The sequence below is a fragment of the Halichoerus grypus genome, chromosome 1 (assembly GCF_964656455.1).
Source record: "Halichoerus grypus chromosome 1, mHalGry1.hap1.1, whole genome shotgun sequence".
Taxonomy (NCBI): domain Eukaryota; kingdom Metazoa; phylum Chordata; class Mammalia; order Carnivora; family Phocidae; genus Halichoerus; species Halichoerus grypus.
In genome coordinates, this window is record NC_135712.1 from 192577668 (window position 1) to 192594896 (window position 17229).

Here is a 17229-nt window from a genome sequence, read left to right on the forward strand (position 1 = left end):
GAAGACCCCCGTCACCCGGGGCCAGGCGCTCTCTGCTGCCCCCCGCGGAGGCGCCCGCGTCCCAGCCCCGGCCCCCCCAGCGGCTCCTAGGGAATGCTGGGAATGTGAGTCAGGGCCGCGGCGAGCAGGCGAGCGCGCGGAGCGGCCGGGCGGGGGGCCCGGCGGAGCGCAGCCCTGGCAGCGCCGCGCGAGCGCGCGTCTCGGGACTGCGGCGGGTGCCGCCCCCTCGGCCGTCAGCCCCGCCCGGCCCCGCGCCCGGCCCCGGCCCTCGGAGCGGTGCCCTCCCTCCCAGCCCCGCTCCACCTCCTCCTCCTCCCGCTCCTGCTAGCTCGGGCTCCGGCTCCGGCGCCGGCTCCGGCTCCTCCCGGCCGCCCGGGGCCAGGGCGACGTGAGGTTGTAAAAATCCATGTGGGACGGCCCCGGGGCGAGCATCGGAAAGGTGAGACGTCGACGCCGGGGCCGGGGCCGCTGGTCGCCCGGCTCCCTCGGGGCGCCGGTGCCGGGCATCCCTCGTGCCGGGTCCCCCTCACTCGTGGGGAGCTGCAATGCGTTATCGCGGGGAGCCGAGGGGTGAACCATCCGCCTCCACTGGGGCTTTCTGGGGCGGGGGAAAGGATGGGGCGGCCTAAGGGCGGATTTGCCTTGATGTAGAAACCCCCGGATTGGAACAAGTGCACGGCTTGCTCTGGCGCGCTGGCGCCGCTCGCTCGCCCCGGCGGCCCGGGCCACCTCCCGCAGTCCCTCTCCGGCAGCCACCCTCACTGCCATCGCCTTTCTTCTCTCCAGCTCCCCCCTCTTTCTCCTGGCTTTTCCCCTCTTGCTTCGAGGGGTGGGGTGTTCTCAGGGGCAAGGGTCTCGGGGAACCCCACGCAGAACAAAGTGTTGAAAGGTGGAGCCCCAGTCCAGGGGGGTGGGGTGCCTGGCTGCCTCGGTGGGCTCCGAGGGGAAGGTATTAAGAAAAAAAAAAGAATCGTGTCAGGGAAAATGAAGCTGGCTTTATTGGGGAGGGGTAGAGGGTGGTGGTGTATAAAAACGAATACGATGTGAAATTAAACTGAACGACATTCCTTTCCTCCCCCTCCCCATCTCCGAATTTTACAATAAAAGGGGTACTTAGAAGGTTGTACCTAATTTTTTATTTTCATTTTTTAAAAATTTTCGTTCGAGCCTTTGAAAGATCATCTTAGGACAGTGAAGATTAAGGGCTGCTTTGGTGCGGGATAATAAAACAGCGCTCATAAACTCTCGGATCGGCCCGGCCTTATTTATTTTGTACTTAAGGGTCTCTCTTCTCTTTGCCAGAGAGGGAGGGTCTGCTCTGTTAGGAGCGGATCGATTTTAGGCGGCTACCTGCCTTTGCTGGATGAAAGGCAATTTACTCCCGGAGTGGTGAATTGTCAGGTCCCTCTGTGATTGACAGTCACACCTGCCACTTATGTGGGCAGAACGGGGACCGGTAAAACCTCAAGAACCAATCAACGCTCGGGAGAGGAGGGCAGCTCCCACTTGTCATGGTTAGTTTCCTGGTTGGCTTTTTAAATCAGTGGTTTTACTTAACCATTGGTTTCCACCAGGTATGAGGCTCCAGCTGTGAGAGGGAGACAAGCGGGAAGAAAACTCTTCGTAAATGCGCTTAGAAGCAAGTATGCTTGACTTGTGTTTGTTTCTTCTCTTCTCCTTCTCCTCTCACTAGTTGTAGTAGTTGGGGATGCTCAGGCCATTGGCTTAAAATGAAAATGAAATGGATCTGTGTAAAAAATGCAATGATGGGGGTGTGTGTTGGGGGTTAGAATTGTCCACCTATTTCTCTAGAATTGCAGGCTCCTTTGTAAGAGACACCGTTTACTGTTGAGCTATCTGAAAAAGGGTGTGGCACTTTGTCTCCTATGGTCACTCTTGTCCTTGTAAAGTCACATTGTTTTCTCAGTATGCAGTTGTAATTGGCTCTGTTAATGGGTTTATAAGATATTTTTGAAGCAGACAAGCATGCTTTATTAGGATTACCACGAATAGAAGAGGTTCCTTTAGTTTTTGACAGTGTAACTCAACTTCTGGAAGTGAGGGCTTGCCTTCTTCACTTACAGTTTGGCTGTCAGTTTGGATGTGGCAGTGGGGTCGAGCCAGATCCTTTCCGGAGGGTAGAAGAGTTTGCCTTTAAGGTGAGTTTGCTTCTAAGGTGAGCCATCTTGTCTGTCTGCCTCTGTGCTTTAATAAAAGCCCTGCACAGTTTGGGAGGGCGGTGTGTGGTTGGTGATGGAAGCATGGTTTCATCAGCAAGACTTTCATGGGTGGATGGAGTGTGGGCAGCAGGACCAGCTCCTCCTCAGTGCTCTATAAATGAAAGGCTTATTTTTTTCAGTGCCCTTCTCCCTGAATTCAGTAGAAAAATTACTGGTTGATCCTGTTACCTTATAGAAGCTGTATCTGGATGTGAATATAAAGCTGTGCATTCAGTGTTTCGTGAACAGATTATGAGCCAGAGTACACTGATTAGGGTTTTTCATGTGCGAGCCAGGTTTGTCAAGGTAGTATTATTACTATTACTATTATTATTGCTATTGTAAATGCTAGCCCTTTGTGGATATTTTACATACATTATCTTTTTAAAAACTTTCAGAGCTCCTATGAGGTAGGGGTTATTATTACCCCCAAATTATAGATAAGGAAGCTAAAAGGGATTATGTATCTTGCTGCAGTTTAGGGTAAGAGTGAGCACTTGAGTCCAGGTTTCTCTGACCCAGAGCCTGTGACCTTGAATTCAAATATGGTTGTGCCATATATATGTGTCCGTTCTGAAGTATGGACTCTCCCAGCATAGATAGGTGCTATTCTGTTTCGAATCCACTGCGATGTTAATGGCCTTTGCACTGTGTGCTTTGTCTCTCTGAAGGCCATCACTTCACCAATAGACAAATTTAGTAACTTTGTGTATTATATATTTCTAGTAAGCCAGCTTTGGCCCAGTGGAAATTTGGTTCCAAATATAATGATGATTATTTAAAAGAAGGTAAAACAAAACAAAATCCACACTCTTCTATTTTTACTGATACCTTAAATTTCCAGTTGGAGTTCTGAATAGGTATTGGTTGAATACATGCTCTTATTCAGTTGGCTTTTTTTTTCTTTTGCTAAGGGATTAGAATTTTACTTTCTCTTTCACTTACAAAGACTTTTTTTCTCTTAGCAATTAAATATAATTGTATTTAAAATCATTCTCTTGAAATAGTATGGCCCTCTTGTTTTATTATGTTGGAAAGGCTACAAGACTTCAGCCTTATCAGTGTCTTCCCTTTGGTGAAACTCAATGGTCATGGTTTGCCCACATAGATACCCTCGAATATTAGTTTAAATGAATGGTGTTGGAATCCATAAATTCACCTCAACAGATAGTCTTTGACTTTGGTGAGGTTAACTTTGTATAATCTACATTTTTGTTTGTTTTACTAGGGATACCCTTTATAAACCCTTTTATCGTCTAAGAAGTTAACATTTTGGGGACGCCTGGGTGGCTCAGTCAGTTAAGCGTCTGCCTTCGGCTCAGGTCATGGTCCTGGGGTCCTGGGATTGAGTCCCGCATTGGGCTCCTTGCTCTGTGGGGAGCCTGCTTCTCCCTCTGCCTGCCATTCCTCCTGCTTGTGCGCGCTCTCTCTCTCTAATAAATAAATAAAATCTTTAAAAAAAAAGAAGTTAACATTTTGGCTGTTATATTGGAGACCTATTTGCCAGCCAGTGGTTTAGTTTCAGCAATTATTCCTTGATACTTTATTGTGACTTTCCTTATTTTAGAAAAACAGAACAAATGGAAAATAGAAAAGCACTGGTATTAATGATAATTGATCCAAAGGTAGACATCACTGGGTATACCAAAGGCAGAGATTCTTCAGTCTCTTCTTTCTTGTGTGAAGAAAAGGAACAAAGTGAATTAATATGTAAGAAATGCTGAAATACATCAATTGATAAAAGTTACGTTAGTCAACTTTTGCTGTGTATCAAAACTTCTTGACTATAGCAACAGGTATTAATTCTCACACTCCTGAGTTTTTAGGTTGACTGTGATTTGACTGATCTAGGCTGCGCTCCTGGGGTAGTTCTGCTGTCCGCTGCACTTGGTTTTGGTCTGCTCCGCATGTGTTCTGGGGCCCAGGCAGAAGGGATAGCAGCTACTTGAGGCATACCCCTCTTGTGGCAGATAACTGGATTTGATAGCCGAGTCAAACGGCACAAGTAATGTCATTTTCACAAACGACCTTTTTGGACATAGCACGTCACATGGTGAAGATCAAATCCATGGGTAAAAGTAGACTCTGCCCATAGTAGAGGAGGGAATATTTGATGAACTATAATCTGAACTCCTACAACATTTTAAAAGTATGGTGTCTTAGAGAATTTTATAGTTTTTTCGTCTTATTTTTGGGGAATACAGTCTTCATCGCCTCATTCCCACAACTAGCTTTATGACATATAAAGCTAGTGTTTAACTTTTACATTTCAGGAATATGCCATGTTTGATTCTAGAAGACTGACTGTAAATGTGGATATGAATATGTACATGAATTACTTAAATTATCAAGGCACTGTTTATTAGAACCTACTGTGTTCTAAGAGACTATGCTCAATGGAATAATGAACACAGGAGTTTTTGTCTGATGTGGGTTCTGCCACCACAGAACTTATTATTAGGAGTAGGTGTCAGGAAAGACTTCTTAGATGAAATGGCATTTTCCTGGACCTTGAAGCAGAGATAATGTTGGAGATACATATAGAGCAGATAGATACATGCATAGTAGAAATGTAAGAAGAATATCTAGATATGAGTTATTCCATTTGGCCAGAGGGTAAGAGAGGTTAATAATAATAATAACAACAGTAATCATAATAATAGCAGTAATTACAGCTCAACTTTTATTGAGCTGTTAACTACTGTGCTTAGCACTTTACATAAAATATATAATTTAATATTGGGATAGACATTACTGATTGCCTATCCAATATCCATTGTCTCCTTTCTAACTAAAAGAACCCCAATTTTGTTTGAGATGGGAATACGGACATCTCACTTTCCAAGACTCCCTTAACAGCCTAGAGTGGCCATGGGACTCAGGTCTTATAATGATATAAGTGGATGTTGTTGGAGGGGGGCTTTCTTGAAAGCTTAGTGAGGAGGACACACTTGGCTAGTATACCCCAACAGCTTTGGCCCCTTTCTGCTTCTTGCTGCTGGGAACTTAGGTGCAGTGCCTGAAAGGGAAGCAGCCAACTACAACAACAAAGATAGGACCAGGTATTAAAAATGGCAAAGCTGGAACTTGGAAGGGTGGGTCTTGATCTTGATGACATTGTTGAGCCATAGTACCAGCCTAAACTGACTTCTCCCAAACTTCTTCTTCTTTTTTTTTTTTTTTTGGAGGGGGAGGGGCAGAGGGACAGAGAATCTTAAGCAGACTCCATGCCCAGCACGGAGCCCAGTTCGGGCTGTATCCCATAACTCTGAGATCATGACCTGAGCCGAAATCAAGAGTCAGACGCTTAACCATCTGAGCCACCCAGGTGTCCCCTTCCCATACTTCTTATTGCTCAAAACAAATAACCTTCTTACTTGCAAGCCACTATTTGTTGCTTGTAGTCAAACATAATCCTCACTGTTATACTCTCTCAAGAGCTTCTCAAAGTAGACACCATCATACCAATTTTATAGGAGAGAACATTGAAACTCAGATTAAGGAACTTGCACAAGATCTAGGATTCATTACTATGTCATTTTGACTGCCAGGCCCTTCATCTTGCCTTTGGCTGGGCAGGGTAAGTACTACAGCAGAGAGAATGTTGGAAAAGTATGCTGGGGTAAAATTGAGGAGGTAACGATTCCAGGTTGAAAAGTTTGAGTTTTATTTCATGGGCTAGCAAGTATAAGATGATTTGAAAAAGACAGAGACTGGAGGTTAGAAGACCACTGAAGCTTAAGTATGTGACACCCAGTGTTTAGTGTGAATGAAGGTGGAGGAAAAGCTGGGCACAAAGCAGAGCTGGGAACATGAGAAGAGAATGGAATTGAGCGAATACAAATCATAGCTGGCTGTTAACCTGTTCTTCTGAGAACAAAACGAAAGTCTCCTGAAGGTTAGTATTAACTTCTACTAACTTCTACTAATGGCTTCACATTTGCCAGGAAGTAGGGAATGAGTAATGTAGAGAATTGCTAATGGGATGTGAATCATTATTTAGTGCAGTAGGGTGGGGACGACTTATGGTCCATACCATTTGTTGTGTGACATGATCTTGGTCTGGGTCTGTCTCTCTTGTGCCAGTTAAAGGGAGCAGAGATGAAGGGTAAGACCAGAGGGTGGTGCAACGGTACAGCAAATCTGTCAGAGGACATCTGCTAAACATTCAGGAGCTTTCCTGGGGGTGGGGTGGGGTCACTTTAACTTCCTGGGCCTCCCTTTTTTCCCCTCTCTGTCTACTTTTTTTAATCTGTAAAACAAAGGATTTGGTTTACATTAGTGGTTTTCAAATGTTTTTCAGCTGTAGAAACTTTTTTTGTGTTTCCTAAATAAAAACTTATCTGGACCCTCAGTACAGTTAGAGAAAAAAGCAGAGTTGCCCTGAAAATTCAGAGTCCAGGTTTGTGTTGTTTGAGATGCCTTCATGTTGAGGCCACTACTCTAAAATGACCCCTATACCACCCTCCCAGGTCTAGGATTTGAGAACCTTAGAGCTATGTAGTTGTTTTATTGGAGCACCCTCTTTAACAAATCCCTTTGTTATCCCACAGCTTGTTGGTCTTCGTATCACCAGGGGGAGAGATTGTTCATGTTCTCCCTAGCTACTTTTCTCTCCTTCCAGGTTTATGTTGGAAGTGACTTGTGTCACTTCTTTGCTAGAATATTTAATTTCCAGTGTGAGACCATCCAGTGCTCGCTTCTGCTGTGATGGTCATGGAAGCATGTGTTGAGATGGAACTTCCATCTGCCTGGGTCCCTGAGTCACTGATTGAGCAACTGGCACTGGACATACAATGTGAGCAGGAAATAAACCTTTGTTGTTTTAAGCCATTGAGATTTTGTGATTGTTTGTTGATGTGACACTTTTTTAAAAGCTTAGCCTATCTGATCATCTTTTAGTACATGGGCCAAACTTCATATATCTTCCTTTTTTAAAAAAAGATTTTATTATTATTATTATTATTATTATTTTTTTTTTAGAGAGGGAGTTAGGGGCGAAGGGAAAGGGAGAGAGGGAATCTTAAGCAGGTTCCATGCCCAGTGCAGAGCCTGATGTGGGGCTTGAACTCACACCCTGAGATCATGACCTGAGCCGAAATCAAGAGTCAGATGCTTAACCGACTGAACCACCCAGGCGCCCCTAAAGATTTTATTTTTAGGTAATCTCTATACACAATGTGGGGCTTGAACTCACTACCTGAGATCAAGAGTTGCACTCTCCACCAGCTGAGTCAGCCAGGCACCCCATCATTTAACTGACTTTTTACATGTCTTCTGGATCAACCTAAAGTCTGTCCAACTTGTTCTTACTTTGTGGTTAGGGAAGCAGTGGGTAGGTATCAATATCAGCTGTCCATGCAGGTCTCTGTACTAATAGATTCCTTGGATTGGAATACTTATGCTTAGTAACATTTGCTTTCATGTAAAAAAAAGTCTGAAGACATATTATATAGTGCATCTTACTTGCCTAAAAAAAAAAAAAGGCTTTAATTTAATGACCTGTTGCTTTTTTAGGTAATACAGCTCAGTGGCTTGGGGAAGAATAATGATTATCAGTTACCATAATAATGGCTACTATTGATTACTTATTCATTGATTTGTGAAATATTTATTGAGCATCTACTATGTGATAGGTACTAGGGGGTATAGAGGTGAGCTATAGATAGTTCTTCACTTGGAGCTTACACTCTCGTTGGGAGTTGTAGATAAGTTAGCTCTGTTCTGTGAAGGATACCATTTACTGAGCATCTACTATGTGCTAGGTGCTTTATATTCCTCATTTCAAGCTACCTATAATGGTAGGTATGTTACTCCTATTTTATAGATGAGGAAACTGAGGCTCAAAGAATTTGCTAAGCTCTATGAAGGCAAGAAATTTTGCTTTTTGTTGTATCCCAAGTGCCTAGAGGAGTCTTTTTTTTTTTTTTTTTAAGTGGGCTCCATGTCCAGCATGGAGCCCAATGTGGGGCTTGAACTCACGTCTCTGAGATCAAGACCCTGATATCAAGACCTGAGCTGAGATCAAGAGTCAGACACTTAGCTGACGGAGACACCCAGGCACCCCACCCCCCAGAAGAGTTTTTAACACATAGTAGATGCTCAAATAAATATCTGTTGATTGAATGAATGAACAGAAGAATTTGCTCAAAGTTAATGCCGTGGCAGATCTAGAATTTGAACCCACATCTGCCTGACTCTCAAGGTCGCTAAATTATTGCTTGCCATAGTAGGAACAGTGTGTGGCCCCATGATTACAACAGAAGCAACAACTGAGCCCCGTTGTTGATGTGAAGGCACCAGGAAGAGCCAGGCTGTTTTTCTTCCACAGCTGGGGCTGAGTCCTCTGTGTGATTGCTTCTTACTCTGCCTTGGCTGTGGAAGCTCAAGGCCACAACCTCGCTGACTTAATTGTTGATATAATTGGTCACCCCTCTCTTGGGCCAGTTCACCTTCTGCCATAGTCAGATTTTCTTAGCCATTGGCTAGCTCTGTTTCCCAGTGTTGTGCCTCAAGTTCTGCATTTAACTTTTTGGGCATTCCTTTTCCACTTCCATCTTTCAGATTTATTGCTTTGAAGGTCCAGGAAATCTCTAGTTGCTGGCATCTAGTGGGCACTCAACAAAATTAAAGAGAAAGAAGAGAAAGGGAAGAAAGGCTGCCAGTACTTTCAGGAAAGAACTAAGTGATGACTTTTTCCTGGAAGTCAATAGTGAGATTGTGGCCCCAGCAGAAGAAAAGTATGGGTTGGGTGGGAGGGCATCCCTGGGATACACCTATAGATGGAAGGCCAGTGACAATAATCATAGGTGCTTTATAGAAGCAGTTTTACTTTGCTGTGGTTTATTCTTTAGATTCTACATTTTGCTCACTTGATTCTCTTGTATGTGTGCAGTGCGTTCGCTCGTGTGTGTGTGTGTGTGTGTGTGTGTGGGGTCTGATAGTGTTTCTTTCTTCTTTTTTTCCCCTTTCCTTACAGCTTTCCACCCCTAAAGGTAGTTGTCATTACATGATTTCAGAGTATGAATGAATTGCAGGCAGCAAAGTGCATTCCCCGTGAATGTATTAAGAGCGAACTATTAATTCAAGGCAACTCCTTAGTGGCTCAGAAGACAAGAACTTGAATGGGAATTGAACAGTGTGACTGTTCTGTAGAAATACTCTCAGATCCTTACACAGACTGTGAGAGACTTTCCCCTAAAGCAGTGTGGCTAATTATAATAAGAAAGGGCAGGGTTTTAGATAAGAAACTAAACCTAGTTGTGCATTGTAGTTACTAGCTCCTATGTAGCAAATTTCTCTAAAACAAGGTGGGTGTGGTCATGGTGGGAAGTTAATCCTCTGTGGGTCCAAGGTGACTGAAGGTGGGGTCTGGGAGTTCCTCTGGGGGTGAATTCTGCTCTGAAGGTGGAGGTTTGAGCTGTTCTGCAAGATACGTGGTTGGATTGGTACTGTGATCCCTTGTTATTTTCTTGGTGATACTGGTAGCCACCAAACTTCTACCACGATGGCTTTCTTATGCTCGGTTTCAGGCAGATTAACCATGCTGCCTTCCTGCCAGCCAGCTCAACATTAACTATTATCACCTGGAGGAGCAAGACAATGGCTCAAAAGGGCAGGATCCTGGGAGCAATGTTGTTGACTCTTTCACATTTGGCTCTCTGGAGAGGGCTCTTGATGTATTTTCTTTCTTTCCCATGATGTGCGTGTGTCTTTTTCCTTCTAGGTAAAGTTCCCACCTACCCCGTCTTTGTTTTGCATTTTGGCCCTTTAACCCTCTTGTTCCTGGAACCTCTCCTTGGGGGGGATGCAAGAGGTTTGGTTGTGAATGGGATGATAGCTTGGCATTCTTAGGAACTCTTTGAAAATAGATCTTGTTTGATGCTGGGTGGATACAAAGGCAACTGAGTTTCAGGGACTGCTGTTCATCAGGCTTGCAAGCACAGAGCAGTGAGCAGGGGTACACAAGGGAAATTCTTTACCTTTTTGGTCAAGTTCAAGAAAAAGCTATCTTTTCATACACGGGCTTCAAATACTTTGACAGCCCATCTTGAATTCAGTAACACAAATAGTTGCTTAGAATAACTTCAGAGCAGATTCTTTTGGATAAAGAGACGTGAGCACTGACCTGCGAGTCAAAAGACCTAAGTTCCATTTTTGGCTTTGCCACTAGCTTTCTCCTTATTTGGGGATCTCTTGGTATGTGTCAAAATCATCTAGTCCTTTTCCAGATCTAAAATGATATTTTTTTACGACAGTTTTTTCGTGCAAAGAATTGATGGAGTAACTGTCATTTTATTAGCTATTTTATTCTGGAAAACAAGAATGGCCAGTGTGCTTTCATGATGGACTTTATTAACAAAGAGTTATGTGTTTGTATTATGTAGTCACCATATGTGTGTGTGCTTCATGCCAGTCCTCTGCTGGGCACAGGGGGGTGCAACTGTAATCAGAGCAAGTGATTTTTAGGGACTCAGGAGTTGTAGCCTTTAGTGGGGCACTAGATGAGTAAGCAGGCTATTGTAATGGGAACTATTATGGGGGAGCACCCAGGCTGTCATGGAGGACTTAGGAGATTCATGGATGAAGGATGAGGAGGGCTTCTTGAAGAAGGTGACACCTGGGGTGAGGTAGAGCACTAAGTGGTGTTAGCTGGGTGCCCTTGGTTTTGATGGTGCAAATAACAGAGGGGACGGTCTAGCTCCAAAGATGAGCAAGAGAATGGGAGATTTGGGATTTGGGGGAGTGAAAGTAGACCTGTGGAACTGGATGGGGTATGTTGAAAGGGGCCAGACAGAGTGGCAGGTGTGAAGACCCTATGATCCACTAAGGAGATGAGGTTTGAACTTAATCACCAAGGAGTTTCAGTAGGGGGCTGACACAAGCAGACATGCTGAATTCTCTTTATTCTTTCATTCCACTTTCATGGCAGTAACTACCTGCTTTTGGTGTTTGTGGATTGTGTGGGGTTTGAAATTGGGATGAGGGAGTGGTAGAATGACCTGGAAAGCAATAGAAAGATTATGAATATGGCCTCGGGAATCCTGGCAGTGCCCATTCTGAGTCCATTGACCAAACACAATTTATGCAGCCTTAATACCTTTAAAAGACCACTTTCTAAGTGAAGATGCTCCTGATCTATAGTGGGACTCCACACTGCTTGTTGGTTTTGAGAATCTCTCCAAATGTCATTAGGGACCAAATTCTTTTCAGTGAGCTGTTTTTTTTTTTTTAAGATTTGATTTATTTATTTGACAGAGAGAGAGATAGCAAGAGAGGGAACACAAGCAGGGGGTAGTGTGAGAGGGAGAAGCAGGCCTTCTGCCGAGCAGGGAGCCCAATGCAGGCTCTGTCCCAGGACCCTGGGATCATGACCTGAGCGGAAGGCAGAGGCTGAACGACTGAGCCACCCAGGCGCCCCCCTTTTCAGTGAGTTTTAGGCAGAGCCAGAGAGTATGGCTCTTGTTTTAAAATCTTTGCAAATGTTTGCAGTTAATGGATGGCATTAAACTGACTTTGTTAGACTAATAAAAGGCAATTCATAGTCTACAGCTTCTGAAAGTGGTGTGAGGAAGTTCATGAACGGAAATGGTTTACTCCCTGAAATGTACAAGATTGAGTGTGCTGCAGCCACATTCAATGTCCTGTGCATACCAGATGCGTATGACTTACACCACTTTTGTATATTAGGTAGTAACATTGCTAAACTGCCTTTTATACATAAATCTTGACTTCCATGCTTCAGCTTGTGAACCAACGTTTTGAGCTATTGTATTCAAGGCCTTAACTCCTAACAAATAGTTTTATTTCAGCAACACCACCATATGTGTATAGCAGAGTTTGCGTGATCATTTGAATATTTCTTGAGTCTTGTCGTTATTTTATAAGAAGTAAGTGAAATGGAAAAATATAGGCAGTAATGTAGGGAGAAGTATGAGCCTCATAAACTTAATGTAATTGAGGCAAAGGTGGAAACCATTAGACATGTCCAGTATGGATGGTTTACTTTCAGTCAGATGCTTTGGACTTAAGTTGGTTACCTCTATATAGTTGTGAGGGATAAGAACAAAGTTAAAGGCTATGAACATATGAGATGTTAGAAACAAGCTTTGAGGGGCGCCTGGGTGGCTCAGTTGGTTAAGCGACTGCCTTCAGCTCAGGTCATGATCCCGGAGTCCTGGGATCAAGTCCCATATCAGACTCCCCGCTGAGCGGGGAGTCTGCTTCTCCCTCTGACCCTCCCCTCTCTCATGCTCTCTCTCTCATTCTTTCTCTCTCAAATAAATAAATAAAATCTTAAAGAAAAAAAAAAAGAAACAAGGTTTGAGGATTATGATAAAGGGCAAGATGTAATTTGGGATTTTATTATTTACTTGTTTTGGTAACAGAGCTTCCCTTTTTAACATTTAAGTCTAGCAACTTTTGTTCAGCTTTTTTAAAAAAAACATATTCATAAAGCCATTTTCTATAAAAGTAGGGGATAGAAATTGAATTTCTCATCAGTCTTATTTAAGAGAGTCCACCAGAGTCAGTAACCTCTTTCTCTGGTTTGCTAATTGGCATAGGTGATCACTGTGCTAACAAAATTCTCTGTGTATTTTGGCAAGCAAGTAAAGAGAAACCAAAGCGAATAAAGTGGTACTTAGTGAAGGATACACTTCAATGGATTTTTATGATTCTGTGGTTTCAGTTGGTATACTGTAGAACAGAAAAAGACAAAATGCATCTTAGTCTTCATCATAAACCTTAACGATGCTACGAGGCTTTGGAGGCAAAGAGAAAGGGTAGGAATTAAAGTTTGTGTATAGTTAACCTCACAGTCCCCTAATTCTCAGGTCAGAAGGATATGGTGGTGATCTGTCTGTTTTGGAAAATCTGGTTGATGTCTGGGAGCTTATCTAACTTCCTTTGTGGGCCTAGCCCACTTCTAAGCAAAGGATTGAATGGGATGCAAAATTCCAGTTCCTTTTAATGCATCTTGTGGTGAATAATAAATTATGGGAGGTGTTAATCAGGTAGAAGATGGGAAACAATAGCTGTTGGATTTTTAGTCTCTTTCTGAAACTGAGAGACTTAGTTTATCTTCAATTAAAAAGGCAGGTAACTATTGGATTAGAAGTTCAAGAAATTTACAGGTATCTACTATGTGTCAGGCACTTTGCTAAGCATGTTCAAGAATTATCTCATTTAATCTTTACAATAAGTCCATGATTCAAGTATTATTTCTCATGATGAGGAAATTAATGTTTAGAGAAGTTGAGAAACTTGCCTTCAGTAGCAAACCCTGAGACAAGTATGCTCATGAACGTAATTATTTGGGACACCAGTAAGTGAACAAGGGTATGAGATAGGGAGGAGAAGGCAGGCAACAAGGCAGTAGCTTATTCAGTAAGCTACTGCAGTGGTGACTGGAGTTTAATCTCACAAGGAAACTCTGGAGATGGTGTAAAACACCTCCCTCAGGATGATCTCACTTGAGGGGTGAGGGAACAGGAATGTCTAACCACCTGCTTCTGTCAGTTTTTTTTTTCTTTTATTTCTTTAAATTTATTTTTATTAACTTTATTTTTTACTGTGGCAAAATATATGTAACATAACATTTACAATTTTAACCATTTTTAAATGTACACTTTTGTGGTATTAAGTACATTCACAATGTTGAAACCATTATGACCATCTGTCTCCAGATTTTTTTTTTTTTTTTTTTAAGAGAGGGAAGGAACATGGGAGAGAGAGAGAGATTGAGAATGAGAGAGAATCTTAAGCAGGCTCCACACCCAGCCTGGAGCCTGATGTGGGGCTGGATCTCACAACCCTGAAATCATGACCTGAACGGAAATCAAGAGTCAGACGCTTAACCGACTGAGCCACTCAGGTGCCCCCATCTCTAGAATTTTTGCATCATCCCAAGTGGAAACTCTACACGCATTAAATAATGACTCCCCATTCCTTCCTGCCCCCAGCTCCTTGGCAACCATGATTCTACTTTCTGTCTCTATGAATTTGACTATTCTAGGTACCTCATGCAAGTGGAATCATACAATATTTGTCCCTTTGTGTCTGACTTAATTCACTTAGCATAATATTTTCAAGGCTCATCCTTGATGTAGCATGAATGAGAATTTCATTCCTTCTTACAGATGAATAATACTCCATTGTATTTATATATCACATTTTGCTTACCCATTCATCTATTGGTGGGAATTTGGTTTGTTTCTATCTTTTGGCTATTGTGAATAATGCTTCTGTGAACATTGGTGTATAAGCATCTCTGCCAGTTGTTTTTGAGGGTGATTAATTCCCTCGCACTTCTATCTTGAACCCTGCAAGAGCAGAGTAGTTTTCCAAGGTTCAGAAGAAGTCCTCAGTAAAGATGCTGATATTGGCAGTGTGGAGTCCTTTGGAGCACTCTAAAATGTTCAAGTCAGAGGGACATTAGTAGGGCACTTAACAGCATCTACTCATAAGGTCGTTATACAAGGAAGTGGAGAAGCTAGTATTTGAATCTTGAGCTCTTGATTCAAAGCCCATGCTTTTAACTGCTCTGCACTGAGCTGCCTTTAATTACAAGTGTAATAGCACTGGGATACGAAGATGAATGAGCCATGGTTATTGCCTTAAAGGATCTATCAGGGTCGAATCATCTGTCTGGCAAAAGGTTCCCGGGAAGATGGTGGCATTACTTAGTACAATCTGGAACTCACAGAGCCAGTCATTGTAAGATGGAATCACAGATAGCAGGTGCATGGGACCCCTTTCTCTTGACATCCTATGGTGAGGCATGCTTGGGCCAGACATGACTGGACACTTCATGGGACTGTGCTCCAGGGCAGGCACTCACACATGTGGTGACCATTGGTGTTATGAGGTCCAGCCTACACCCACTGATGTTTCCTGCCATTCACTTGAGCTGTTTGCATAACTATATTATCTCAGCAGGATTTATCCTCCTTACAGCCTTTCCAGTGATTGCCTTCCTCTTGATGTCCAAGCATTAGGAATAGCTATTTGTTAGGAAAGAAATCAGGGTCCAGGAGTGATAAAGAAAATACATTTGGAGGCCGTTAAAATGGTTGGTTATGTGTATCTGTGCCTCAAAAGACATCATTTACAAGTGATTTGCATTTATCTAGAGACCTAACATCAGATATTTTTTATCCCTGAAAGAATGACATTACCAGATTGGTATTGTGGCAAAGGGAGGAAAGAAATGAGAGATAAATCAGTGAGAAAATGCTGCTGTATATTTTAACCTAAATGTTAAATATTTTGTTTTAGTACTGCATTTGTGGGAGCTGGCTGTATCAATCAGACACTGCTAGGTTATGCTGAGATAACAACCTCCAAATCTCAGTGGCTTATTTCTCTCTCATGGGTTGTGTGTGGTGCTGCCCTACATTGTCTTTATTCTGGTTCTCAGGCTGAAGGAGTGGTCACTTTCTTGGATGAGCCAGTCTCACTGTAAAGAAGAAGAAACCAATGGATTGCACATAAGATGGCTCTTACAGCTTCTGTCTGGATATGGCATGTGTTACTTCAGTTCTCATTGCATTTGGCAAAACAAGTCACATGGCCAAGCCTGATGTCGGAGGGTCAGGAAGGATTCTCCTTTTATGGGAAACAGACTGTGGGGATGAGCTAACTAGAGAGGGACAGTGAATATTTTGAACAAATGATGCAATTTGCTGCACTGGCAAAAATTTTACCCTCATGAGCAAATTGCTTAGCAACCTTTTTAATCAGCCGATCTTTGTAGAGCCATTGCAACATGTTTAATATTGTTATTCCTCTTTTATACATGAGGAAGAAACATATTGTGCTTAAGGGTCTAGTTCTCTTCCTGGAATCCATGTAAAACCACCCACGTAAGTAGTAGTATTATTTCTAATAATTCTATCAATTTACTGTCTTTCAAGAACCGATCGTAGAGATTAAAGAGAACATAAGGCTCAGAATTTGAATGCTTTTCATAGTCATATGTGGAATTAATAGAGAGTAAAGAACTAGTTATTAACAAGATGATCATCCTTTAATATTGATGAAGATGAGGGTTGTTGTACTGAGTATTTACTAAGCTTCAGGCACTGTGCTGAGCACTTGCGCTTTCTCTGATTTAATCAGGACTCACCTTAGTTTGTGAAGTAGCCATTGTTACTCCAGAGGCCATTGTTATTCACTGAGGCTCAGAGAGGTTTGTTAACTTGCTCAAGGTTTAAAAGATAATAAATGTGGGATTCAGGACTCAAACATAATAAATATGGGATTCATGACTTAAACAGAATTTCTCAAAGTTGGATGAGATACTTTTTTTTTAAAGATTTTATTTATTTTTGAGAGAGAGAGAGCGCGTGTGTACATGAGCGGGGGTGGGGGGTGGGGGTGGGGTGGGGGTGGAGGGGGAGGGGGGCAGAGGGAGAAGCAGGCTCCCCACTGAGCTGGGAGCCCAACCCTGGGGCTCAATCCCAGGATCCTGGGATCATGACTTGAGCTGAAGGCATTTGCTTAACCAACTGAGCCACCCAGGGGCCCGGAGAGATACCTTTTAAAGACCCAGGGTTGACTTAAATCATTGTATTGTAATGATAGTAATGTGTAATGATTGTAATGGTAATATGTAATGTAATTGCAGGTGAGGTTTTTTTGTTTAGTTTAGTTTTTTTGTTTCTTAGCTCCTACTCCTTTATAAAACCTAAATCAATTTAGAAATTAAGTATACTTCGGGGCACCTGGCTGGCTCAGTCAGTGGTGCATGCGACTTGATCTTGGGGTGGTGGGTTTGAGCCCCATGTTGGGTATAGAGATTACTAAAATAAACTTAAAAAACAAAGAGATTAAGTACACTTCATATTACTAATTCAAATAGACAAAATTAGTTTAACCACATTAACTAAGTTACTGCTTGTAAATAAATATGATAAATATGTAAAAAACTGCTTACTATTCTGGGTGGGTTCTTTGGCAGTCAACTGCTCTCCGCTGCCATGTACTGGGTGGTGACTTAGTTCTCCCA

At 42.7% G+C, this 17229-nt stretch overlaps 1 protein-coding gene across 14 annotated transcripts in view; it reads left to right on the forward strand.

Annotated features, from left to right (window-relative positions):
- Window positions 1-302: 302 nt before the first annotated feature.
- Window positions 303-17229, forward strand: part of ERC2 (ELKS/RAB6-interacting/CAST family member 2) — a 984330-nt gene continuing 967403 nt past the window's right edge. For 12 of the 14 annotated variants that reach the window (XR_013449531.1, XR_013449532.1, XM_078076915.1 and 9 more), the window contains exons 1-2: window positions 303-439; window positions 2085-2159. The gene's annotated coding sequence lies outside the window, so the exon portion shown is untranslated. Of the gene's footprint in view, window positions 440-1562; window positions 1644-2084; window positions 2160-17229 lie in introns of those variants that run through there. The other 2 variants (XM_078076901.1, XM_078076904.1) reach the window with 2 other exon arrangements.